Here is a 27,569-nt window from a genome sequence, read left to right as displayed (position 1 = left end):
CAGGGCATAACATTTTCACAAGATTTTTCTGGGACTATGGTCAATTACTGGCAACACACAAGAGTGATCCAACTCTCTAAGGAACCATTGCTATGTAGACTGGACACCATCTCACATGTGCACAAGTCTGCATGGGAAAGTATTAAATTGGACTCAGACATTTAATTTGTTTCCCCCTTCTAGTGTATTAAGATATGTCATATACTTTAACCTGCCAAAAGCATCCTTGGATTCTGACATAAACTAGCTACTTCTATTACATAGCAAGTGGAATACCAAAACTGCAAAGGCAGAAGGTGTAAGTAAATTTTTATTGGGAAGAGAAGTCAACTTAAACAGCATCAAATGAAGGTGAATTAGAAAACCTCTATTGTCACCGACAGACATAACCTCCATCAAACTCAATACAAGAGGCTTTTCAATTTCTTATCTCCCCTGTTCAGAGACACTAAGTACTTTCTCATTCAAATGAATATTTCTGGTTTCCTATCAAAAAGGAACACAGCAAGAGGGTGAGAAAGTTGCTTACTGAAAGGAAACCCCAAAGAAGAGAAAGGGAAGTGATACAGAAATTAAGAATTTCTGCAGAATGCTCTTTAAATTGCAATTATCTACAATGTCATTGAATCTCCACAGTAATACAAAACACAGTCACTTCAGAACTGGTTCACATTACTTAAATGCCAGGTACATTTTTAGTCCTCTATGTAAGTGTTGAAAGTTATTTACATTTATATGGGATGAAGCTATTAATACTTTTCTGCAGCAGGAACTGCACATCAGGATAGCCAAAGCAAATACAAATGAAGGAATACAGCATTCTCAAAGCTGCAGTGTGAAAGGACTAAGGGAGTTCACTTTCATACACATGAATGAGCTCTTTGCTATAGAAAGTCTGAGTGGAGTAAGGAATGGAGATGTGTAAAAAGGTTCTTGTTGGGAGAAATCCTGAAATCTTGTGTGCACTTATTTCTAAGCCCTTCTGCAGCATCATGTCTTTCTCCTGCACTGTCTTAATTCCCTAATATTAAGTTGTCTCTGAGCAGCTGCATGATGCGAGTGCTGTTTTTGTAGGAGTGTTCCTTCAGTATATGAAGCTCTGAAATAGTTCTGCCATTTTTAGTCAGGGTGCATGGCAAGTTTGGGGTTATTAAGGATCTCATAGTAAAATGCAGAATGGCCAAGGGACAAACCCAGGCAGATTGATGTGTGGGTTGCATCCCTTTCTTGCATATTTAATGCTTCTTTGTAAGTTCCTTGGGAATTATTTAACTTTTTTCTATTATCACCATATGCAACATCAGCAAGGTCTTGCAAGTAATCTCTCTTCCTTTTCAGATAGAAGAATTTACTCTCTGAAGTAGTTACATTGTCCATTAAATAGTTGTCCAACAATTCCATGGCAGTAATGCAGATGGGGTACTCCTTAATTGACAGCTTCTTGTTGGAGGTGTCAGTTTTCCACTCAATGCTAGATATGACTCTCCAGGCTTACCAGCAGCCCATGACCAAATTTCTGTAGGCCATAAAGGGCAGGCTACACTCCCCATTGGACAGCTTGGCAGCCTGCCTTGTCACTGCCTTCCTGTGATTGACCATACCTTCACAGCACTTGGCCTGATTGACCAGCTTGGCCTTCTGGATCAGCTCAGTTTCCTTGGCACTGGTGACTGTGGGGACCTGGAGGCCGATAGTGAGGCCAGCTGGGGAGTGTTCTGGAGCTGGAGAAGTACACCTGCTGCAAAGCTTGTCTCTCTGGCCTTGTCACTAGTCCCACCACTTTGATCTGATTTTTGCTTTAGCCCACTAGCTTTTAAAGTTTAAGACAGATTCTTAGTAACTGGGTAGGATGGCCTCTGGAGTAGCTGAAGTTGAAAGTCTTTCAACTAGTGTTGACTCTTCATTTTGTAGACCAACTGAAGATGGGCACCTTATGTCTTGAGGATTGTAGTTAAATGATCATCATGCACACAGGCAACACACACACACACAGCTCTGGGGTGAGATCAATACTTTTATTTATTAGGCAATCAGAGTTTTGTTTTGTTTTGTTTTGTATTCATAATTACTAGAATAGGTAAATGAATGTTAGTGAGAAGGAAGTGGGTAAGTTTCTATAGAAGTACTAGAAAAGTTATGGAAAGTAAATGGTGGACACATCAACTTCATTTAGACATTAAATTTTCTACAGCATCTCTGGTCAACTAGTAGCCCAATCTGTCCCTCTGCTTTCTCCTCTTCTCTCTCTCTCTCTCTCTCTCTCTCTCTCTCTCTCTCTCTCTCTCTCTCTCTGTCTCTCTCTCTCTCTCTCTTTCTCTCTCTCTCTTTCTCTCTCTCTCTGTTTTTTTGTCTCTCTCTCTTTCACTCTCTCTCCTTCTCTCTCTTGCTCTTATTGTCTGCCATCTCAGTTAATTCCTCTTAAGTATGTTGTAAAGGTATAAAATTGTCAGCTAATGCTAGTAATGTAATTCTTATACAATAATTTCAATAAAACAAGAAGGCAATCTTTTAAATAAATGTTGGATAATGCTGTGAGCTACTAAATACTATCATTTATTTTTGTGTTTCCCCTTACATTAATTGAATATCTAAAACAGCATCAGAAAAGTTGTAACATCTTCATGGTAGAAAAAACACTGAACTTGGGTGTTTTGACTGCATTCTGTAGGACTTGACACTAAAATTAAAGAAATATAAAAGTCATGTTAGAAGCACAAATACATTAAGAAACGTAGTACATGTTACTGAAAGCATAAATCTAGGCAAGGTTATATTCTGTATATTATCTCAGAACACACACTTATATTATTCAATAATATGCATTTGATAATCTTTTATAAAGGATTTTTAGAAATGGGGAGTCACTAGTTAGGTCATCTTCTGAAACAGATTCATAACTCTATGATGTGGTCAAAAACCTCCTAATACTGTTTGAAAAAATTCAGCTAATATTCTAAAGTCAATATTGTTACTAAACATGACTTTAAGAGTAAATACAAGATTTCTGAAAAATTAAGTGGTTTTTCCCATAGTGAATGAAACCCATTGTCATATTTTAAAAATGAATAAATCTTTTCTCTAAAATTTGCAGGGTAAAAATTCAAAAGCTTCATGAGGCATGCCAAATTATAAGATGAAGGGCACTGCCTTTCCAAAAGATCACAATATCACATGACAACAGCTAAATAAATTCAATTTTTATTTTTTAACTTTTTAAAGCTTTTAGCTAAATATAATTGAATAAATTCCATGATGTTATGAAGCTATTAAACATACAAGAAAACTAAATATCAGAACACTGAATCTGTAGGAGGTTTTATAGTAATGAGACTAGGGGTCAATATATAGAAGAACCTCTAGGTAATCACTGTGATTAAAGATTCTAAACTAGTGTCCTTTTTTTGAACTTTATGTAGCCCTAGTACAATTCATACACAAACTGTAAATCTGTATTTTCTTACTGTTATATTTGTCCTTGATAATTCTATTGAATTCATAATGATATATGAAGTATTTCTAACCATTTTAAATGCTAAAAAATGCTATTTTATTATGCTAAAAATCACATAAATTATAACACTTTGATTATGCTTAATCAACATTAACTATGTGTTCATTGTTGTATAACAGATTTCTACAAATCTTTCATCTTGCAAAATTGACACTATACTCATCAGACAACTCACTTTTCTTTCCCTTCCCACTATCTGGTAGTCACCATTCTACTTTATTTTTCTAAGGATTTGACAAATATACGTATACTAGGTAAGTACTAGCGTGCAGTATTTGTCATTTTGATTCAAGATCCTCAAGCTTCATTTATATTATAGAAAAAGATGGGATTTCCTCAATAAGAAAATCCTGTAATTGCATTGTTTCATTTCTTAGAAATTATTAATAATTTATGATTTCACCTTTGAAACCAAAGAAACTTCTTTGTAAGTGATACATTCAGAGATCTTCCTTATAATTAGTGATAAAAATAATCATTAAATGGAACTTAGTAAGATATATTTTTGCAATGTTTTAAAACAATTAGGCACAATGAGTCACTGCCATTTAGAGTATCATAACAGTATGTTTATTACTTATTTTTATATAAGAATTACTTCTTGTAGGCATAGATATAAGAGGTAGATTCAAAAAACTACATTTTAAGAAACTTGAGTTAAGAATCTCCTTGTCTAAATTGATAGTATGTAGAAAGTTGTTATGATTTGGATGTAGAAAATGTCAAATCAATACTTAATTCCCCAAAGTAATAGTATTATGATCTGGGGGAATCTTTAAGAGATGGAGTCTAGGAATGGTGACTAGATCATAGTCACATTTCCTTTGGAAGTTATTAATGTAATTGTCTCAGGACCTGGCTTGTTCTGTGAAAGTGGGTTATTATAAAAGCATGAATCCTCTTTCACTAGTTTCTTGATTTCCATGTTAATATGAAATCTGTTTCTCATGCTTTTCCACTGTGTATTGCTATTCCTTATGTTGTGACACAGGCATCAAACCTTCGCTGTGTCCTGAACAAGTAGGTCTGCCCTGTTTGTAACTTTTGACCTTCAATATCATGAGCCACAAAAAAAATCTTTTATTTTTAGAGTATCAAGTCTCAGGTAATTTTTTTTACCTCAGTCAAAATGGCCTAATGATGCTTTATAAAATTCAGTGAGTTGATGCTTGATCATCTGTCATTAACAAAATTGAATTCTCAAAAGAAAGCTTACATTCTATCTGGGTTGGAAAGCTGTACAACTAGCTTTCTAAAACTTAAAGCACTAATTTTTATAAAGCATGATATTTTCATTTGCAGTATCTTGGGTTTGGAAGCTCTAAGGGTCATCTAACTGAAAAATGTTTGAATAAAGTAATAAGCATGAAACTAGATTTTAGGAGAGCGTAGGCCCAAAATATTGATTTGGGAGTTATTCATATACATGTGAAAGCCCACAGAGTAAGAAAAATAGAGTTCAGTTGTGTACACAGCGAAACTACTGCTTAATCACATTTAATCTGCAATCTAGTTATTTGATCCAAGAATAATTAGAAGAAATGAAACTCAAAGTTCCAAAAAATTCCTATAAAGTTTCTGAGGAAATCGGCTTAAAAATACTTTTCTTATAGAAGGATCTAAAAGTGATATTTATATACATGTTCCAATATTACTGCAGTTATCTTTCTAAATATTTACTTAGAATAATGCAATATATTTCCATTGTGTGTATATAAATATATATACAATATTTAAATCATGTGCTTAGAAATTCTATGTAGATGTTATTCATACATGATTTATTTCGCTGTAATAAAAATGCTTGGTTTTTGTATCACTTCTGCCTTCAAATATAGTGAAATATTTGAGTACAGGGATATTGTTTTATTCCTTAGCCTCAATGTATTTTATTCCTTAGCCTTCATGCATTCCTCAATTGATGGACACTTAGGCTGTTTACAAGGTCTGGCTATTACAAATTGTGCTGCTATAAACATGGGTGCACATATATCACTGTCGTATGATGTTTTCAGTTTTTCTGGGAATATGCCTAGAAGTGGAATATCTGGGTCAAATGGGATTTCCAATCCTAGGTTTTTGAGGAATCCCCAGACTGACCTCCACAGTGTTTGCAAGAGTCTACACACCCACCAACAGCATAGAAGAGTTCCTTTATTGGCCACAGTCTCTCCAGGATATGTTTTTGGGAGTTTTCTTGAGCCTGGCCATTCTTTCTGGAGTGAGATGGAATTTCAGTGTGCTTTTAATTTACATTTCCCTAACGACTAATAATGATGAACTTCGTTTCATGTATTTATTTGTAACTTGTATTTCTTCATCTGAGAACTCTGTATTCATCTCAGATGCCCATATTGGAATTGGGTCTTTGAATTTTGAGGATCTGATTTTTTAAATTCTTTATATGTTTTAGACAGATGTCCTTTGAGGGACAGTTCACTAGATTTTTTCCAACTTTGTGGGTTGTCTTTTCACTGTGCTGTAGATTTCTTTTGATGTGTAGAAACTCTTAATAAGATGTGATCCTAGTTATTGATTCTGGGAATTATTTCCTTTGCAGTTTGATTCTTGTTCATGAATTGTCTACCTGCCAATATGTCTTCAAGATTTTTACTTAATTTGTCTTCAAATAGCTTTAGTGTTTCTGTTTTAATATTTATATATTTGATCCATTTAGATTTTATTTTAGTGCACAGTGATAGGCATGTTTTAGTTTTTGGCTTATGGAGAGCCAGTTTTTCCACCACCATTTATTAAAGAGCCTATTGTTCTTCCTGTGAACATGTTTGGCCCCTTTATCAAAGAAAAGTTGGTTAACTGTGTTTGTAGTTGTGTTTGTATATTCTAATCTATCCCATTGATCTTTATCTCTGTTTTTATTCCAGTACCATGTTGATTTTATTACAGCAGCTTTGTAGATAACTTGAAATCAGGGATTGTGATGCCTCCTGCCTTGCCTTTGCTGCTTAGAATTGCCTTTCTATTCTAGGTTTCTTCTGGATCCAGACGAATTCTAAGAGTGCTATCTCTAAATCAGTGGGGTTACATTAGTGGTATTTTCATTGTATCTGTACAATGCTTTAGGGATAATGACTATTTTCACAATGTTTATTCCTCCTACCCGTGAACAAGGGATGTATTTCCACTTGGTAAGACCCTCTGTGATTTCTTGCCTCAGGGTATGATAATTTTCCCTCTATAGAACTTTTACTTCTTTTGTGATATTAATTCTTAAGTATTTCAATTTTTTTGGATACCAGTGTTAAGGGTGTAGCTTCTCTTATTTCTCTCTCAGTGATTTTGTTGTTAGGGTATAGGAATGCTGTTGATTTCTGAGAATTTAAATTGTGTTGACCTACATTGTTGTATTTATCTTGGAGTCTTTCAATGGAGTTTAGAGGTCCTCTATGTAGAGAATCATGTCATTGGAAATAATGATAATTAAACTTCCTCTTTTCCTTTATTTACCCCTTTTATTCCTCTCTCTTTTCTACTTGCTCTGGATAATACTTCCACCACTATGTTGAAAAGGAGCAGTGATAAGGGACATCTTGTCTTGTGTTTGATTTTAAAGTAAAGGCTTTCACATTTTTGACCATTTAATATGATACTGGCTGTTGGTTTGTTATAGATGAAATAACTATATTGAGGTAAAGACCATGTATTTCAATTTTCTGTGAAGTTCTTACCAGGAATGAATGTTGGATCTTATCAAAAGCTTTTTCTGCATCTATAGAAAAGATAATGTGATATTTCCTTTGGCTGTATTGATATGATGGATTACATTTATTGATTTATGTATCTTGAAACATCCCTGCATGTCTGCAATGAATCTCACATCTTCATGTTATAGAATCTTATTGATGATTTGCTGCATCCTATTGACCTATATTTTATTGAGAAATTTGCACCTGTGTTTATTAGGGAGATTGGGCTGTAGTTCTTTTTTTAGTTGGATCTTTCTCAGATTTTGGCACTAGAGTAATATTTGCTTCCAGCAATGTGTTAGGAATAATTGCTTCACTTTCAATTTCATTGAAGACTTTGAGTAGTGTCAGTCTTTTTACTTCTTGTAGAATCCATCTGGGCCTGGGCTCTTATTTGTTGGTAAAGAATTAATTACATTTTCAATTTCTTAATTGAAAATGGGTTATTCAGCTGTTTTCTATCTTCTTGACCCAGCTTTTGTAGTTATATTTCTAGGAATCTGTCCATTTTTTTCTGTGTTATCAAACTTATGAGTGTAGAGGGTTTGGAAATGGATGTTGATAATCTATATTTCCACAATCTGTACTGATTGTACTTTTTTTATTACTTATTGCATGAATTTAAGTTTTTTCTTTCATTTTTAAAAATAAGGTTGACTACAGGCTGTATAATTTTATTTATTCTTTCACAGAACTAACTCTTTGATTTGTTGATTTTTTGGGATTGTTTTCTTAGTCTCTATTGCGTTGATTTCTGCTCTGACTTTTATAATTTCCTCCCTTCTTTTTGCTTTGGGCTTGACTAGCTCTACTTTTTCTAGATGTTTGTGATTTAGCGTCAGGTTGTTTATTTGTGTGCATTCTGTTTTCCAGATATGGGAACTCAGTACAATAAATTTTCCTCTGTACACCACTTTCATTGCATCCTACAGATTCTGGTAAGTTGTATTTGCATTTTTTTGTTTGTTTGTGAGTGGTTTATTGTTGACATGCTATCTTTCTGTTGTTGCATCTTTATCTTTCCATTCTGTTTAATGGTCTGCTTTGCTTAGTGGTTTTTTCCTAAATGTATCTAGACTGTCTTTCATTATTCTTTGCAGGGTAGATTTGTTGATCATGAAGTTCTTTAGCTGTTCTTTATCATTAAAGTATCGTTTTTCTCCATCTATGTTCATGGACAGTTTTTCAGGGTACATCAGTCTAGGTTGGAAGTTGTTTTCTTTAGGTTCTGAAATACTTCACCCCATGCTCTTTTTTACTTCATTGTTTGTGTTGAGAAGTCTGCTGTCATTCTGATAGGTTTTCCTTTTAGGTGATCTGTCTTTTCTTTCTAATAGATTTTAATTTTCTGTACTTATGTTGGATTTCTGGGATGGTTATTATCATGTTTCTGGGTGTCGTGTTTTTATGGTTATTTAGAGTTCTATATGCTTCACTAATGCGAATGTCATTAATCATTCTCATGTTTGGAAAATTTTCAGCTATTGCTTCTGTAAACAACATCTTGATATCATTTGTGTTGTCACCTTCTTTTTCATTTATCCCTATCAATCTTATGTTGTTTTTCTTTGCATCATCTTGGAGCTGTTGAATTGCATTTTTCTTGCATTATTATATTTGTATTTTATGTCTAATATATGTTAATCATGAAGATATTTAAATTTGAGATTTTCAAACAAACAATCACTTCAGGGCTTAACCTAGATGATAAAATTAAGTATATTTTACAGTGTACCTCCAGGAAGACATGTAAATAGCTTGTGTAATCCATTTGGAAGTAAGATATCAGATCAATTAGAAAGAGACCCTTAAGAGTTGCAATGAGGGGGCTGGGGATTTAGCTTGGGGCTGGGGATTTAGCTCAGCGACATAAGCACCTGCCTTGTAAGCAGGCGGTCGTGAGTTCGATCCCTGGTACCGGTAAAAAAATGAAAAAGACCAAAAAAAAAAAAAAAAAAAAAAAAAGAGTTGCAATGAGGAAGGACAGGGATGACTTTTAAAAACAGAATGTCAGACTGGGATTGTGTTTCAGCAGGAGAGTCCTTTTCTATCTTTGGAACTGTACCTCAGTACTTAAAAATGCCATTAATGTGAAAGCAGGAAATCTGTATATTTTCCATATTTCCATTATTAAAGCACTAGCACTTGATTGGGAAGATGCAGGGCACAAGGATGGACAAGACAGGAACCTTAAAAACACATGGTGATGGGAAGTGATGTCCACTAAATATAAGTTTGGAATTTCTCTGTTTGTGTGTCTGTTCCAGAGCCCTTTGAAAGCTCAACATGTGATTTTGGAATGGAAACAGAAAAGCTGTCATTACGTAGGTGGTAAGTTTAGGAAACAAACAGGATTAATAAATAAGAAAAGAGAATTTGGACAGAAAGAAGTAGGTTTGGAAGGGAGCCACAGGACAATGCCTCCACATGTGTCAAGGTAGTAGGGAGGACATTTTGAAATTAGGAAAGAAACCAAGGGAGGTGTAGGTACAGAACAATCCAGGGGTGGGGGATTGTAAAATGGGAGTTACATTGATATGTAACAATGATATGTTAATGCATATGTATTTTAAAACATATGAATGTTTCCACAAAAATATATTTTGCCATATTAAACATTATAACATTATTTGTGGTTAGAGTAAACATCCTACATCAATAGGTGAAAATGAGATTGGGGAAATTGAATGGATGTCACTGAGGAAGCACTGGAACGCAGTGGAGAAAATGAAGAACAAGGGGGGCCAGGCTCCTGCTCCCTGTTGGTCCAGTAATACCAGTGGAAGCAGCGAACACCGCCCTAGGCCAGCAAACTCTTTTCTTTGCCTGGGGCCCAGGATCTGGCTTCCTATTGGTTGAGTATGTCCAGCAAAGGTGTGGAACTCTCTTCTTTGCCTGGGGGCCAGGCTTTGGGTTCCTATTGGTGGAGTAAGTCCAGCAGAGGCAGGTAACCATGCCCCAGCCCAGAGAACTATTTTCTTCACCTGGGGCCCAGGATCCAGCTTCCTGTCAAAATCATTGAGTAAGGAGAGGGCAGGGAGTACTGTCCCAGCCTGGCTGACCTCTCTACCTCACTTGGAACAAAACTTGAAGCTCAAAAATATAGGAAAATGACAAAATGAAAGACCAAAATGCAGTCTCAAACATCCAGCCCATCCCAAGAAAGCATAGAACCATGTGCATAAAAGAAAATATACGCCACATACCTGAAATAATAGTAACTGAAATAAAGAAGCAACTCTGGGAAGCCTTAAAGGAAATCAAATGAGAAATAATCCCCCAAGTAAAAGAAGAAATGATAAAAGAAATGAAGGAGATGCTGAACATATCTAAAGAAGACACAGTTAAAAAATTGGAGTAGATAAACAAAAAGATAGAATCCCTGGATGAAAAATATAAGAAACAAACAGAATATATAAAGCAGATGCAAAGACATATACAGGAAATCAAAAACTCCATTGAAAGTTGTAAAAACCACCTCAATGAATGTGAAGATAGAATTTCAGACCTCAAAGACAAGATTTTAGCCAGTGAACAGGAAAGGAAAGATCTTTTAAAAATAACAAGAAATCAGCATATAATAATTCAACATCTGCAAGATGATGCAAAGAGGAAAAACACAAGGTTAATAGGGATAAATGAAAAAGAAGGGGACAACATAAAAGATGTCAAGAGGATATTTAGAAAAGTAATAGCTTAAAATTTCCCAAACATGAGACTGGAAACTTATATCAAGATCAAAGAAGCATATAGAACTCCAAATAGCCATAACCAAAATAAAACTACACCCAAACACATAGTAATGGCCATCCCAGAAATCTAACAAAAGAGTAGAATATTAAAAGCTGTAAGAGAGAAAAGACAGATCACCTATAAAGGAAAACCTATCAGAATCACAGCAGACTTCTCAGCACAAACAATAAAGTCAAGAAGAGTATGAAGTGAAGTATTTCAGATCCTAAAGGAAAATAATTTCCAACCTAGGCTGATGTATCCTGCAAAACTGTCCTTCAAAATGGATAGAGAAATAAGATACTTCCATGACAAAGAACAGTTGAAAAACTACATGATCACCAAGAAAACCGTGCAAAGAATACTGAAAGACAGTCTAGATGAATCTAGGAAAAAACCACTAAACAAAGGAGATAATTAAACAGAACTAAAAGACAAAGATGCAACAGCAGAAAGATAACATGTCAACAATAAACCAATATATAACAGTTATAACCATGAATGTAAATGGTCTCAATGCACCAATTAAAAGAAAGAGACTGGCAGAATGGATCAAGAAACAAAATCCAACCATATGTTGTCTACAAGAAACCAATCAAACCCAAAAGGATACCCACAGACTGAAAGTCAAAGGATGGAAAACAATACTTCATGAAACAGGAACCAAAAAAAAAAAAAAAAGCGGTGGTGGCTATTCTGTTTGCAGACAATGTGAACTTCAAGCCAATAATGATCAGAAGGGATAAAGCAGGTCACTACATACTGGTTAGGGGAAAACTCCAAGAGGAAGGGATAACTATCTTAACAATATATGCACCAAATTCAAAGCACCCAGTTATATAAAACACGTACTAACAGAAATGAAAAACCAAGTTAACAGTGACACAATTCTAACAGGAGATCTTAACACAATATTGACAACAATGGACAGATCAACCAGACAGAAAATCAGCAAAGAAATAAAAGGTGTAAATCGCACCTGTGAACAAATGGACTTACTAGCCAAATACAGAGTATTCCACCCAACAACAACAGAATACACATTCTTCTCAGCAGTGTATGGGTCATTTTCTAAAATACATCATATATTAATTCACAAAACATATCTAAATAAATGCAAAAGTGTTGAAATCATCCCTTGCATGATATCGGACCATACCGCTATGAAATTAGAAATTAATGATAAAAGATACTACAAAATTTCCACAAACACATAGAAACTGAATAACACACTCTTGAGTAATCAGTGGGTCACAGAGGAAATTAAAGAAGAAATTAAACACTACCCACAAGAAAATGAAAACACAAATACAACTTACCGGAATCTGTGGGATGCAATGAAAGCTGTTCTCAGAGGAAAATTTATAGCACTGAATTCACACATCAGGAAAACAGAATGAATACAAATAAATAATCTGATGTTACACATGAAACATCTAGAAAAAGAAGAGCAAGTCAAGCCCAAAGCCAAAAGAAGAGAAGAAATTATAAAAATCAGAGCAGAAATCAATGCATTAGAGACTAAAAAAAAATCCAAAGATTTGGTTCTTTGAAAGAATAAATAAAATTGATAAGCCCCTAGCCAACCTTATTTTAAAAATAAAAAGCTCAAATGCATGCAATAAGGAATGAAAGAGGAGAAATCACTACGGATCCTTTAGAAATACAGAAAATCATCAACACCTATTTTGAAAACCTCTACTCTCAAAGGTTTGATAAAACAGAGGAAATGGACAGATTCCTAGAAATATACGAAGTACCAAAGCAAGGTCATGAAGTTGTAAAACTACTTAATAACCCAATTTCTATTAATGAAATTGAAAACATAATTAAATCTTTACCTACAAAGAAGAGCCCATGCCCAGATGGAATCACTGCAGAATTCTACAAGAAATACAAAGAAGACCTAATGCCAACACTCCACAAACTATCCAATGAAATTGAAAGGGAAGCAATCCTTCCTAAGTCATTCCTGGAAGCAAATATTACTCTAGAACCAAAATCTGAGAAAGATCCAACTAAAAAAGAGAACTACAGACCAATCTCTCTAATGAATACAGATTCAAAAATCCTCAATAAAATATTGGCAAATAGGATGCAGCAAATCATCAAGATTATACACCAGGACCAAGTGGGATTGATCCCAGGCATGCAGGGATGGTTCAATATATGTAAATCAATAAATGTAATATGCCATATCAATAGAGCCAAAAGTAAGAAACACATGATCATTTCTATAGATGCAGAAAAAGCTTTTGATAAGGTTCAACATTCATTCATGATAAGAACCCTGCAGAAAATTGGAATAGATGGTCTTTAACTCAATATAATAAAGGCCATCTATGACAAACCAACAGCCTATATCATACTAAATGGCCAAAATTTGAAGGCCTTTACTTTAAAATTAGGCACAGGACAAGGATGTCCCTTATCACCACTCCTACTTAATATAGTATTGGAAATACTAGCCAGAGCAATTAGACAAGAGAGAGAAATAAAAGGCATAAAGATAGGAAAAGAAGTTAAGCTATCATTATTTGCAGATGACATGATATTCTATATAGAAGATCCCCAAAACTCCATTTAAAGGCTGCTAGATATAATAAATAAATTAAGTAATGTAGCTGGCTATAAAATCAGTACTCAAAAAGCAATAGCATTCCTATACACTAACAACAAAGTCACAGAAAGAGAAATAAGAGAAGTCAAACCCTTCACACTAACAACCAAAAAAATGAAATATCTAAGAATTACTCTCAGGAAAAAAGTGAAAGACCTGTACAAAGAAAATTATAATACACTGGAAAATGAAATTGAAGATAATCTCAGAAAGTGGAAAAACATCCCTTGCTCATGGATAGGAAGAATAAATATTGTGAAAATGTCCATTCTCCCAAAACTTTTATACAGATTCAATGCAATCCTGATCAAAAAAACCATCAACATACCTCATAGAACTCGAGAAATCACTCCTAAAATTCATCTGGAGTGAGAAGAGGCTTAGAATAGCAAGGACAGTTCTAAGCAGCAAACGCAAGTCAGGAGGTATCTCAATCCCTGACTTGAAGTTATACTACAAAGCAACCATAATAAAGTCAACATGGTGCTGGAACCAAAAGAGAGCTGAAGATTTGTGGAATCGATTAGAAGATACAACCACAACTACAAAAACACTCAACCACCTTATCTTTGATAAAGGGGCCAAACATGTTCACTGGGAGAACGACAGTCTCTTTAATAAATGGTGCTGGAAAAACTGGCTCTCCATATGTCTAAAACTAAAACTAGACTCATGCTTAGCACCATGTACTAAAATAAAATCTAAATGGATCAAAGATATAAATATTAAAACAGAAACCCTAAATCTATTGGAAGACAAATTAGGTAAAAACCTTGAAGATATAGGAGTAGATAGAGAATTCATGAACAGGACTCAAACTGCACGGGAAATACTTCCCAGAATCAATAACTGGCATCACCTCTTACTAAAAAGCTTCTGCAAGCCAAAAGAAGTCTCCAGCATGGTGAGAAGAAAACCCACAAACTGGGAAAATATCTTAGTGAACTGCCCTTCAGACAAAGGACTTCTGTCTAAAACATATAAAGAATTAAAAAAAAATTAGACCCACAAAATTCAAAGACCCAATCGAAAAATGGGTATCTGAGATGAATAAACAATTCTCAGATGAAGAAATACAAATGGCAAATAAATATATGAAAAAAAGGTTCATCATCGTTGGTCAATAGAGAAATGCAAATCAAAACCACACTGAGATTTCATCTCACTCCTGAAAGAATGGCCAAGATCAAGAAAACCAACAACAACAAATGCTGGAGAGGCTGTGGGGAAAAAGGAACTCTCCTGCACTGTTGGTGGGAGTGTAGACTAGTGCGACCATTTTGGAGGTCAGTCTGAAGATTTCTCAGAAAACTAGCACTGGAAGCCCCATATGACCCAGCTACACCACTCCTAGACATATTCCCGGAAGAACTGAGAGCATCATACCACAGTGATATATGTGCACCCATGTTTATAGCAGCATAATTGGTAATAGCCAGATCTTGGAAACAACCTAAATGTCCATGGACTGAAGAATGGATAAAAAAGTTGTGGTATTTTTATACAATGGAGTACTACTCAGCTTTAAAGAATGACTGCATTGAGACATTTATAAATAAATGGATGCAGCTTGAGACCATACTCATAAGTGAAATAAATCAAACTCACATGTAGAAATACCGAATAGTTTCCCTAATGTAAGAAATGATAAGAAGTATGTGGTAATCAAGATTCCCAATCATATTGATTTAAAGCCATATAATGTTTTCACTCATTAACCTCAATGGTTTTAACCTGGGTTGTTCGATTTTAGTATCTATGATAGCATGAATAGCTATTTTGAAGAAAGCAACACAACATAAAAGCTAGTGCTGATTTAATATCATCTTGTTTTGAAGTCCCATCAAGCTGTGGTACAACTGTTTCCACCAGTTTTAACATGTTGTATCTTACTATATTTCACTATATGCTATAGTATAAACAAAATCTTTATAGGCAAAGAGATAATATAGAAACCATTATTCGTTTTCTATTAGCAGGTTTTAAATACCCTGTAATTCTTGCATTCTCTTGAAAGGCTTCACACTGTCTTGATATGCTTGATATTATAGCATACTAAGTTACACTCAAATAATTTAAGGAAAGAGGCACTATGGCGACTACTATTATGTTAAATTATCTGGTGGTGAAACACAATGATGCTTGAATTGCTCGGTTCTGCCCTACGTTGTTCTATTACAATGTCCTCTCTTATCTCAATCCCCCCTTTTTTAAATTAATCTATTTTCTCTCATTTTTTAATTAAGGGAAAAATAAATTAAAATAGCAGGACATATTATAGTAATTTTTTGTTGTCCTATTAACCTGACTTGAACCCAGGTATTGCTCTCCCCATTTTGTTCTGTCTGATTATTATATATTCTATTTTGTTTGATAGTATCAAGTTTGAGAGTATAGGCATTCACTTTGAAGGCAATCAGATATACTATGATGCCCAATATGGATTGACTATTATCCTTTTTTTGAAGTTCTGTAAGGCCCTCAGTGTCGGTTTTATTGGTTTTGTTCTGTACTGTTTTGATCAATTCTATTATACCTGATGATATAGACAACTCAATTTAAAAATAGCAAGAGGCACAATGGTAACTACTTTTGATCACCTGGTATTCTATTTTTGCATCATGTGATATGCCCACCCTTCTGTTCTGACTCTGTTTTACTTAGTCACAGTTCGTTTTATTCTCTTCAAAAAAGTAATAAGAACCATGAGAATAATAAAACCATAAAAGTCTAATTGTTACTGTAAAAATGGAGGAAGGTAAGGTGGACTAAGGAATATAACTGCAGGTATGTTCGAGTGTGTAGGATGGAAATCCATATAACTGAGCTTTTTTGGGGTCATTGAACGGAACTGTCTCCAATTTCACTGTATGAATGTCCACTTTATATGCTTTAATTTGGTAATATGAACAACTGTTTCTGGGAAGATAATATGTAACCTATTAACTGTTGATTTCGTGCTGTATATAATTTTTCTTGAAATACTGTATTATTTGTACCCCTTTACTGCATTGTTTTTCATGTCCTTTCTTTTTTTTTCTTCTCTCTTTAAATAAAAAAGTGAAGAACACAGACCCAGTGATCTCTTATTAAGGGTGAAGTAGATTTAAACATTGATATATGAGAAAAGTGCATGGGACAAAGGTGACCAGGAACAGCATAAGGTCATTAATGGATGTAAAAGCAGTTTGATGTGATTAACTGCAGAGAGAATGAGCTCACTTCCCCCAGAGAAGAAAGGGAGAAAGGAAAACAGAAACACTGATGTATTCAAATACCAGAATGACCATTCTTTTCCTGTTAATCATTTTTCTCTGAAAGTTAAAAGCTATTTTCTGAGAATAAGAATAAAATGTTTAAATAGTGCCTTAAAATAGAAAATGTGTAAAGTAAGTTTTAAAAGAGAGAAATTATCATTGTGATTATTATGTGTATTAGAAAATGTATTTTAATTAATTCATCAATACATTTTAAAAACCATAAATTTATGATTTAATTATAAAAATTTAAAGGTATCCTATCAAGTATGCTAAATTGTTGGCATACCTTATTGCTATTAGAATGCTGGAATGTATTTAGGATCATCATTCTGTTATTTTGACATTTCTCTTGTCTGTTGCTACAATCCAGTTATTGCATCCACTTCCATCCTTACGACATCACCATTCCAGACAGGCAGGAGCCCTGCAGATAATGAGGATGGAAAATGGCATTGTGGCTGCACATAGCCTTCTCATGGGGCTCAGTGACTATCCAGAACTTCAGCATCTGATGATTTCTTGGTCCTTTTCATTTCCTCTGTCACGGTGATGTGAAATCTTGATGTGATTTCATTAATTACTGTCAGTTCCCACTCACAACCCCCAATGAACATTTCCCTCTGCACACTCTCCTTCAGGGTTATGAGCTATTCTTCTGTCATTGCCTCCAAATTGCTTCTGAACTTGATTTTCCAATGGAAAGACCATTTCTTACAATAGTTGTGCTGCACAGTTACATTTTTTCTGCTCTTTTGAACAATGTTCTTTGATTTGTGTTTCTGTTCAAAACTTGGTTTCACATGGGTATCTCCAATTCTATGGAGAGCAAATCCACAAATACAGAAGAGTGTGAGTGCCTTACCTTAAGGATGGTCTTTCTTACATTACATGTATGATGTATATTTAATTGTTTTAGAATTGAAAGTTTTAATATTTATTGCAGAGGAAGATTCACCTTTCAGTTACTCATGTTCTTTCATTCTTTTGATGACTTCTCCAAACATTTTACATAAGTACTTTCAAGAATGGACAAATCACTTACATGATCAGAATCCTTTTGGTCAAAGAAAATAAATATAATTCACAAAGATTTATCAATTCATATTAATTCCCATCTAAATGTGTACACATTGTAAATTTCCTCTGCAAACCTACTCGTTCTAAAATTCTTTCCTTAAATGTTAAGCCCTTTGTATTGTTCCCAAATTTTCTTTCCACTTCAAATAATAATTTGTTTTCCAAGTCTCCCTAGAATCTTAGGTATATCCTGAAGACTCACATATTCTGTCTTACCGTGTCCTGTTATAATTTGTATGTGTCTTCCAGTCCTCTCTGAGGATCACTCATTAAACCATATTCAAAAATGTTTCCTTATCACCATATTACCCCGGTCTGCATTCTGAGGGAAGCAACTGAATAATTGTTACAGGTTATTTTTAGTGAAGACCCTGTGCAGAGAGGAGAAGTGATGTGGAGAAACTAGTTACTCCTCCCAAGTTGCTTTTGCTTCATTCTCCAGGGTAGTACTCTGTGTGCAATTAACAAGTATAAAATGTTACTAAGTGAGATGACTTTTTCAAAAAACTAGAAAATATTTGCAAATATTGATTAAATTAAATTCTGGGACATAAAATATGTTCTCAGGAGTACATAGGGTGTGAATCATCTTGATCTGTAAGCACACAGTTAAATTCTGGGGAAGCATGTAGTGGAAACTGCGGATTGGAACTGGAGCACCTATGTCGTGATGCTGGCTTCCTTGGCTGATGCAGCTCACACCTATAGCAAGTGTGGTTGGAAAGTTAAAAATTTCAATCCAGAAGTGAGGTCACACCATGGTAGAGGGAATAAACTGAAAAGTAAAACCATATGGGAGAAAAAATAAACCCTGGATCATAAGTCTAAGCCACAGTGCTTTTTCATCTGGTGGGATTTTTTTCATAAAGAAAGAATTTGTCCACAAAGATCAGTAATAAAATAGAGCTTCAGCCAGTGTGATCTTCCGGTAGAGAAGATAAGATCAGCATCCCAAGGGTGAGGGTCACTGCACACTTTGGCCTGAATCCTTCATAGAAAAGAGTCTCCAAAAGGTGTGGTTCATCACAGCAGAGAGACTGGTGCCTCTGTTGCTCAGTGCATTCCAGCCGTGGCCCCTGATGAACCACATGGGAAACTGCAAATGAAGTTCTCTGGGATTCATTATCTAAACTCACTTCTTAGGAACTGAGGATCTGGGGCATATAACACAGTATGCTTTTAGACATCTGATATTAAGTTCATTGTGGTTGGAAAGAGACTGTGAATTTGTGATAGTGTATTTTATGAACAACAAATACAATGGAGATTTTAAAACTTTAAACCCCCCCTGTCTGACAGTCCAAGATAAGGCTGGCTACACTGAGGTGCATGTCTCTAATTCCCAAGCCTACAAACACATCCTTTTCCACCCACTTGTCCAAGAATAGCCTGCTTAACAACTGATGAGGAAGGGTTTTTTTCCTAAGTTCCCAGGCTCTCAGCTTCTGTGCTTCCAGGTTACAAACCTATAGACACCTCAGCCTGATTTGTAGTCTCTGCTGATGCACAGGAATGAGATTCATGATCCCGCTGGTATAATAAACATGTGTCATCTTGTTCCTTGGTGCAGGGTCTTCCTTTCGGATTGCAACTGCTTCTGCAACAATATTATTTCATGTTAGAGAGGAAAATAAATTTTTAAGAGATGGGGACACATTGTTATTTCTTTTAAGCTGTTCCATCAGTAATTCAAGACAAATATCCTGCTGAAATTGTCTATATTAATAAATGTGATCAGCCACGTGATGTTTTAGAGTACATAAGGATAGTCTTAAGAACCTGAAGTTGTGTGATATTTTTCAAAATTATGTTAGTTGGTTAGTGATGTATTTTCTGTGAAAAACATAACAGTAGCTAAATTTGATTATTGTAAAGTACCATGGCATTAGCTAAAATCCAGGCGTTTGTAACTGTCCACTAACAATGTGTTATTCATAATAAGGTACCACTTTATCTCTAACTGCACAGAGAAATCATGTAGCTGTAGGAAAGGATGGTGAGAATATTGCGCTTCACAGCATCACTTAAAATAAAGCCATACAAACACATTCCCATGAAAACAAATACGTATCTTAAAGAGTCTAGAGAAAAGATGAATAAAAATGAAAGATATATACAAAGAAATGAGTACTAAGTTCTTGAGAAGAAAGCATGATAAGTCTGTGTTTCTTATTATCCCCCTCATAATCTCTCTGCTCTAATTTTCCTAAGAATTGAATGAAAATCTAGAGAAAATAGCCTTAAAGTTGAAGACTCACATCACACAATTCCACGCATGATTACTACAGAAGAAAAAAATCCCTGTAAACACTTACTATTAAAAAATGTAAAATAAAAGAAATAACATTTTACATGAAAGCAGTGATGACAGTATGCCTCTCTGTCAATGGAGTGTAGGACAAATCAACAAGTGAGAAGAATGCACTATGGTGAGAAAAAGTACTGTAAAGTGATCCCATATGAGATAGCATACTCTTCCAAGTACTGCACTGTTCCTAGGGCAAAGGCAAGAGGAAAAGAAAAATATCACATAAGATGAATTTAATACAACAAAATTAAAGGTAGATGGTTCTTTTTATGTCCTTTTTATACAACCCTTTTTGGCTTTGTTTGGCAGGGAGCTGTGCTTTTTTATTGTGTATCCTGGGAGAGAATCTTGATGCAGAACACCAAGTACCAAAGCAAAAACCCGTGGTTGAGAAGTGAAGATAGAGCACTGTCCATATGAAATTTGGAGTGTTAAGCAGGAAATTATTCTTATTTATTTACTGCTTATTTGGTTTTAAGTGTTGTGGTGGACATCATACAGTGAAAACAGTACTTAGACTTAGTACTTACAACAATACCAAGAAAATAAAGTTTGACTGCCAGTGTTTCCTTCTGGACAAGCAATTGTGCTACTACACTGCTTCTTCTAAAAGTTCAAATACATGGTATTTTCTGTTGGTATTTGAGGAGAAACTTTATGATATCTCCTTGGGATGCACTTATCTGTAAAGTTTAGACACATAGCAAAACTTGTTCTGCAAACAGCTAAGTGATACTCTCCATTTTCTGTTATTTTAGAAGGTTGACAAAGTCCATTAACTGTGGCTTTTTACACTCAGTGAGACACGTGCAGGAAAAGCCAAGTGCATCTTGATGTCTGTACTGGTGAGAACCGGTATCAAAGTTCTTGAGATTTACTCTGAAAATATTCAAACATCTTTTAAAATGTGAGAACCACAATTTTACTCAGAATTCCATGTAGTGATAATTGAATTTTTCAGAGTCCTGTTCACATTCTTATTTCTAAAACTGTAGATGAGGGGTTTAGTGGCAAAGTGAGAAGTGTGTAGAAAACAGAGGCCATTCCATTCATGTCCATTGAGCAACTTCAACTGGGCTGGAAATATAGAGCAGGATGTTAAGGTGGAAAATAGTCACAGCTGGGAGATGGGTGACACAGGTGTAGAAGACTTTGCATCTATCCTCAGCTAAGTTCATCGTAAAAATGTCAGTAATGATGGAGCTGTAAGAGGGAAGGTAAGCACCAACATTGCTCCCCACAATGCAGCTGACGATAGTGAACATCACAATCTCATTGATGGTTGTGTCTGAGGAAGACTAGGCCAGCAAGGGTGATTGATGACATTTGAGATGCAGAAGGGAAATTAAAATGTGCATCTGGTGCGGATGGCTGAATCTACCAAACCTACAGTATGGACACAGGACTCGAGTTGGGTGCAGACCCACCTGGTCATTGTCATTGTATAAAGGAGTGGACTGCAAATGGCAATGTCAGCACGGGCTCTGACAGTCAACATGATACAATACAGATCTGAAAGGGCACCAAAAAAATACACTTGAATGGCATACAAATTGCATGAAATCCACTTTTACTCAGATAGGAAATCAGCCAGTACCTTAGGAGAGATGGTAGAGGAATAGCACACAACACAGAAAGAAGATTGCCCAGGAAATAATACGTGTGTGTGTGTGTGTGTGTGTGTGTGTGTGTGTGTGAAGTCTAGATTCCATATAGACAAGCAGGATCATCCCTAGATTGACAAACACAGTTACAGGATAAACAAGAAAGAAGAAAAAACAGAATCTCTATTGCACATTGTCTCTACTGCAAAGCCCTAAGAAAACAAATTCAACACATGCAATGTGTTTCTGCGCTGCCATCTCTCAGATCTCTAACATCCTGGATGTGAAAAATGGAAATTAAACTAAAAGACTTTCATATATGCAACTACATTCATGGTTACTTGCTGACCTTTTATCTATAATCAAAACCTCTTCCTTTTTTAGATAATCAAAACCAAACAACACAACAATGGTTTAAATGTACATTGTGTGTGCCAGGTATGGTTGACTATGACTGTAATCTCATCACTGGGGGCACAGACAAGAGGATCACTGCAAGTTCAAATTAAGCCTGAACTGCATAGCAAAATCCTGTCACAAGAAGTCAAAATGTCAATAAATAAGTAAATGAATAAATAAATAAATGTATACTCCCTGTGATGAAAAATCACTTTCTTGCAAATCAATAAGATGACAGTAATACATCTTATGTCTATATTCTTCTCTACAGACTGTGTAGCAGGTACTTAAACTAAATCATTTACTTTATGTAGCCAGGCATTATGATGCGTGCTTGTAATCTCAGTATTCTAAAAGGCAAAGGCGGAACAACAAGCTCAAGTCCAATCTGCCCAATTTAGTGAATTAGTAAGACTATGACTCATTAAAAAATGTAGATGAACTGCAGATGGATCCTCAGTGGAAAGAACATGAATTACCCCTTGTTTAGGGATGGGGGAGTAAAATGAAGAAAGCAAAGATGATGGCAAGAATGAAGACAAGAAGGAGAAGAAGGAGAAGGAGGGAAAAGAGAAACTGGAAAAGAAGAGGAAGAGGAAGGAGACAGAGGAGGAGAGAGAGGTGAAACAAGGATGGAGAAGATGAGAAGAAAAGATAGAAGAGAAAACTATGTAGAATTCAGAAAAGTTTTTATCTCTTTCTTATAGATAGAGAAACTGATGTCATTAAAGTCAGAACAACAGTTCTCACAATTAATTATACATGAAAATGTACATCTCTGGCAAGATTACTGTTGTTTTCTATTTTGTAAAAATATTGTCTTACTCCATATTACAGAAGCTTTGTTGAGAAGTCCATGTGGTGAATATATCTCATTATCTTTCTACTAATATCTAACATCACTCAGCAGATGGAGCTAAAGCAAAGCTATTCCTAGCTGTCATTTTCATAAACTTTAGCAGGTAGCATCGTACCTTAAATGTGCTAGGAAGGCAAATATCCAGGGGTGTGGACCCACTGGAGCCAGCAGGTGAGTGGTTGCAATGGAGGCAAGTAAAAAGGGCTCCATGAACCTTAAGCCTGTGCATCTTATGTCACAATTCACCCTTCTCCCTTTTTAGGCTGCTGTTAAGTTTTATTCTGTATTTTAAACCTAACTGCAGAAATATTCAAGTAAACTTTTGTGGCTGACTAAGTGAATCCCTCTTACACACTAAAATTCACATGACCTATTCAAAACAGATCAGAGAATACAACATATCATCAAAGTATCCCACCTTCGCCAAACCATAACTTCCATAAATTTGTTCCTTTACTGTGCTCATCATTGTGATTCCTCGAGGTATGCTATATTGGTATTTTTCATTCCTTATCTCTGTAGTATATCATTGAAACTTCTGATCTTTAGTTAAAAAGTCAATGGTATTTAAAAGGGAATGTGGATTCTAGCTCTTGTTGTTATAATTTACAAACCAATTATATAACATATAATACCATATGTGTCCCACTCTGATCTGTGGACACATAATAGAGGTGAAACTTGAAATAAATGAATTAAGAAAAGAGAAAATAATAATAAAAGTTTAAATTTTCAATTCTCAAAATCTTGGCATAAATTCATCTAAATACCTGTCACCATAGGCAACTTTTCAATGATTCCATTTATAGTGTGATAACATTTTAAAGTACATAAAATCCAATAGGACATTGAAAATGATGTTGTGTTGCCTCTGTAATCATTCACTATTACCATTCGCTATTTTCCTGTTTAAAATGCTAACAGGTAAAGTAATTAAAGAGATGTGATTGCGTTAAGTATCATGGTATTGTTTGGTTTTATAAAACTGCACACTGTGCTTGGAGCATATCCAAAGGCAAGAGCTTGACTTAGAAGCTGGGCCAGCTGCAGGAGGAAGTCTCAGAGCTCAAGGCAAATGTAACTCTTGCCCCATGGGACTGGGCTAGGACAGTGGAGACACACACAGAATAGAAGATGCTGGGTCCAGAACTGATTTCCCACAGCTGGGAGAAAAGTGACCTCAGAGTCCTGCAGAGTCTGGCAGAACAGCTGTGACAGTTTCTTGTTCTAGGCCTCTAAATGTTAGAGATGTGTGGTTCTGGGGTCCTCATAGGTCCTGATTTTTCTATCTGCAAGAAGCCTGAGTATTCCTACTCCCAGATGAGGCTCCTTGGTTTCATACTGGACTGGGTGTCAGCTGCACTGGTCACAGTTTCAGTGCTTTCCATCACCCAGCCTCAGTTTCCCAGTATTTTCTGCAGAGAGTTGTTGGAGTCAGTGGGACAATATGTGCAAATTGGAGGCTAGGAGGGTGGACTTAGCACATGTGGCATGGCTCCATATGATTCTCCAAAGCTGTGGTGTGAAATCCAGTTAAAAGCAGTGTATGTTCCAAGGCTTTAGGTTATGTATAGGGAGCCAAGACTTCTGAATGGCCTCCTCTGAGTTTCTTAGTTCAGACTGTTGAAGCACCAGGTTATCCCTGTTCTCATTTCTGAGTCTTCTGCAGGAAGTGCAGAGAGCCAGGAGGCCAAGCTTCTTCCGCAGCAGAGAGACCAGCTGCTGGGCATCCTGTGCCAGTATGGTGAGGCCTGGTTAGCTGGCCTCTGAGAAAGACACACTGCATAGGCACCTTCTGTGCTTTTCTCACCTTGCACTCCAGCTACAGCACAAGAACATGGAAGAAAACAAGGCCTTGGAAATCTGCCAGGAACTACACAAGACCCAGGTGATGGAGCTGCTGAGGCCAGGCCCCAGCCTGGAAGGACCTGGGTGCCTCCGAATTCTCACTTTCCATCCTTACCAACAGGAAGTCCTGCAATCCTCCAGGCTGCAGAAGCAGGAGCCAGCCCCACCAAGAGTCCTGGCACTGAACCCTAAGATGAGTGGAGGTGTCAGTGTTGCATGGGCTGAGGATCATTCTGAGAAACACAGTGGGGGAGGAACAGATTGCAGAGGGCTGCTCATTCTCTCCCAGAAGGTGGTAGCCAAGGGGTACCTGGTGAGGTGGGTGGAGGGGAGCCTGGGACTTCTCTGTCTCCCTTATGGAGCTTACTGTGGATCCTACTGACTTCTCCCAATATGAAATGAAGGGGATGTGGAGGAAAGGAATATGGACTCTGCCCCAGCATCACTGCTCCTGAAGATGTAAGCAACTCAGGAGCCATGGTGAGCCAGACTCTGTTTTGATCTTTCCCAGTATCTCTTCTGTCTGCCACTGTTGTCCCTTTGGACACCCCAGTACTTCGAATTCCCATGCCCTCATTTCCCTGGACATTCTCTGGAAGCAGAAGTCATACCCCACCTTCTAGGAGCAACAGGTACCTGTGGCAGAAGGGAGGCACTTTTGTTCCCTGTGTATCTCCATCATCTGGAGCACTTTCACCACAGCATCACACCCTGCCTCCATAGATGACATTTGTCAACAAAGGTCCCACCTCTATGAAGAAACAGTGGGCTCTGCCAACCAGCCACCTGAGAGTACAGAGGCAGTTATCCCTGAGCCTGGCCTATGTGGCAATCATGACCCAGAGCAAAGCTGAGGAGGAAGCTTCAACATCCAGGAGCAGTGGTGACCATGTGGCTGTAGTGAAGCTGAATGTATTAATGCTCTATTAGGCTAAGAAGAGTGGACATGGCAGGTGGCCACAGAGCTCTGATTGTGGTGTTCTGCTTCCCTGTTTGTGGAGATTCTGGAGGAGCTAGAATATCATGGCATGCTGCTGTTTAGCAATGCCAGCACTGCTGATGAGCTGGGTCAGAGCCCCTGTAGCATAGACGGTAAGGTGTGGGATTTAAGGAGGCCTGCAAGTGATCTCTGACTGCTATTCTGCTTTGCACAGCAGAGCACACTGCCATCTGCCCCCAAAAGAGGACAGGCTTAAAGAAGGGAAATTGTGAGGAGCAGGACAAACAGGTAGAGGAGGTGGAGTAAGAAGGAAAACAGAAGAAAAGGAAGAAGGAGGAGCAAGAGGCAGAGTATCAGGAGGAGAAAGAGGAGCAGGAGGAGGAAGGAATCAAACAGTAGTTTTCAGTAAAGGGAGACAAGCAGGTAGGTCTGAACATCTCCTCAGGCTGGGTCAGAGTGGACAGTGAGCCCCTCTCTCTCCAGGTGAAGTTTCTTGTGCTGCAGGAGGAGGTTTTGTGCCTGGAGGAAGATTTCAGGTCCTGTCAGGGTGAGTTTAAAGGCACTGGAGAGCTACAGTGAGGAGCCCACTGTGAGATCCTCACACACTAAGGATGGTGCAGCCTCAGGTGAGGGGTGTGATTAGTGCAGGCCTAGGAGGGGCAATTGGGGGCAGGCATGGCAAGGGTCACACATTCAGTGCCTTCTGCTCTCTCCCCAGAGAGAGAACATTGACCAGCCTCCAGCTGAAGAGGCTATGGTAGCGTCCCCCTCAGAAACCCAGCTGCCTGAGAGTAAGAATTTGCACAGTGCCCTGGCTTAGACCTTCACCCCACATATAGGGCACAGCTGTGAGGTTGAGAAAACCATGGAACACAATCTGATCTAAACTGTTTCACCAGCAAATCCTGGAGCTGTGGGGCCAGGGATCTGTGCCCACTGCTCCCTCATTAAGTCCCTGCCTCCTTATCCTTCCTCTTCTACCTGTCCCTCTGCTATCTCTACAGGAGCAAGAAGAACTCAACAAATTTATTTTTCATTAAAATATTTTAATTCCAATAATTCTTTATAAATCATAAATCAGAAGAAAAAATGTAAAGATATTTACATAAAAATAAAAAAACAGAAAAGTTAAATAAAAATTTTAAATAGTTCAAAATTTTAAATTTTAAAACAAGATAAGTGGTGAAATTGTTTCAAAACAGGTTAGTAGGACACTTACGGTACTTGATATGTTGTGTGATATATTGTCTTCGAAGTAGTTATTCAGAGCACAGAATGTAAGCATGCTATCTCATACAGACAGTATTAGCACAAAAAAAACAGTGTTTTCAAGGAACAAATAAAAGCTAGCTGTGCAATTATCTTAACTATATTTTTTCCTTTTTTCCCTTTCTTTTTTCCCCTATCACAGTTTGAATTTAACCTTCTTTATGGTTCTGAACGGCAGACAGAAGAAACGAGATAGGGTTGTGGTGACCTGTTCTTGATTGTTCCGTTTATGCTGATTTTCATTTGGTTTGGAATAAATGGATTCCATCAGCTTCCTTGGCCCAGCAGGTTCCTGTGATTGAAGAACAAGGATCAGATGAGGAACAGGGAGCAGATGCTGCCAGTAGAGGGCGTGCGTCGGGCTACCCAGAGTCCATATCTGAGCTGGTGCAGCAGGACTGGATAGCATCTCCTTGTGTTGTCACATGGATGCTG

General features: G+C 36.7%; 1 pseudogene; it reads right to left on the bottom strand.

The window, feature by feature from the left end:
- Positions 1 to 884: 884 nt before the first annotated feature.
- LOC134475769 (14-3-3 protein theta-like) lies at positions 885 to 23,306 on the bottom strand (annotated as a pseudogene).
- Between the last annotated feature and the right edge of the window lie 4,263 nt (positions 23,307 to 27,569).

This window comes from Cavia porcellus, unplaced genomic scaffold (genome assembly GCF_034190915.1).
Source record: "Cavia porcellus strain 051 isolate PalLab524CR breed Dunkin Hartley unplaced genomic scaffold, mCavPor4.1 scaffold_1, whole genome shotgun sequence".
In the NCBI taxonomy this organism is placed as follows: domain Eukaryota; kingdom Metazoa; phylum Chordata; class Mammalia; order Rodentia; family Caviidae; genus Cavia; species Cavia porcellus.
The sequence above is the reverse complement of the archived record's forward strand: the minus strand, read 5'-3'. Positions and strand labels throughout refer to the sequence as shown.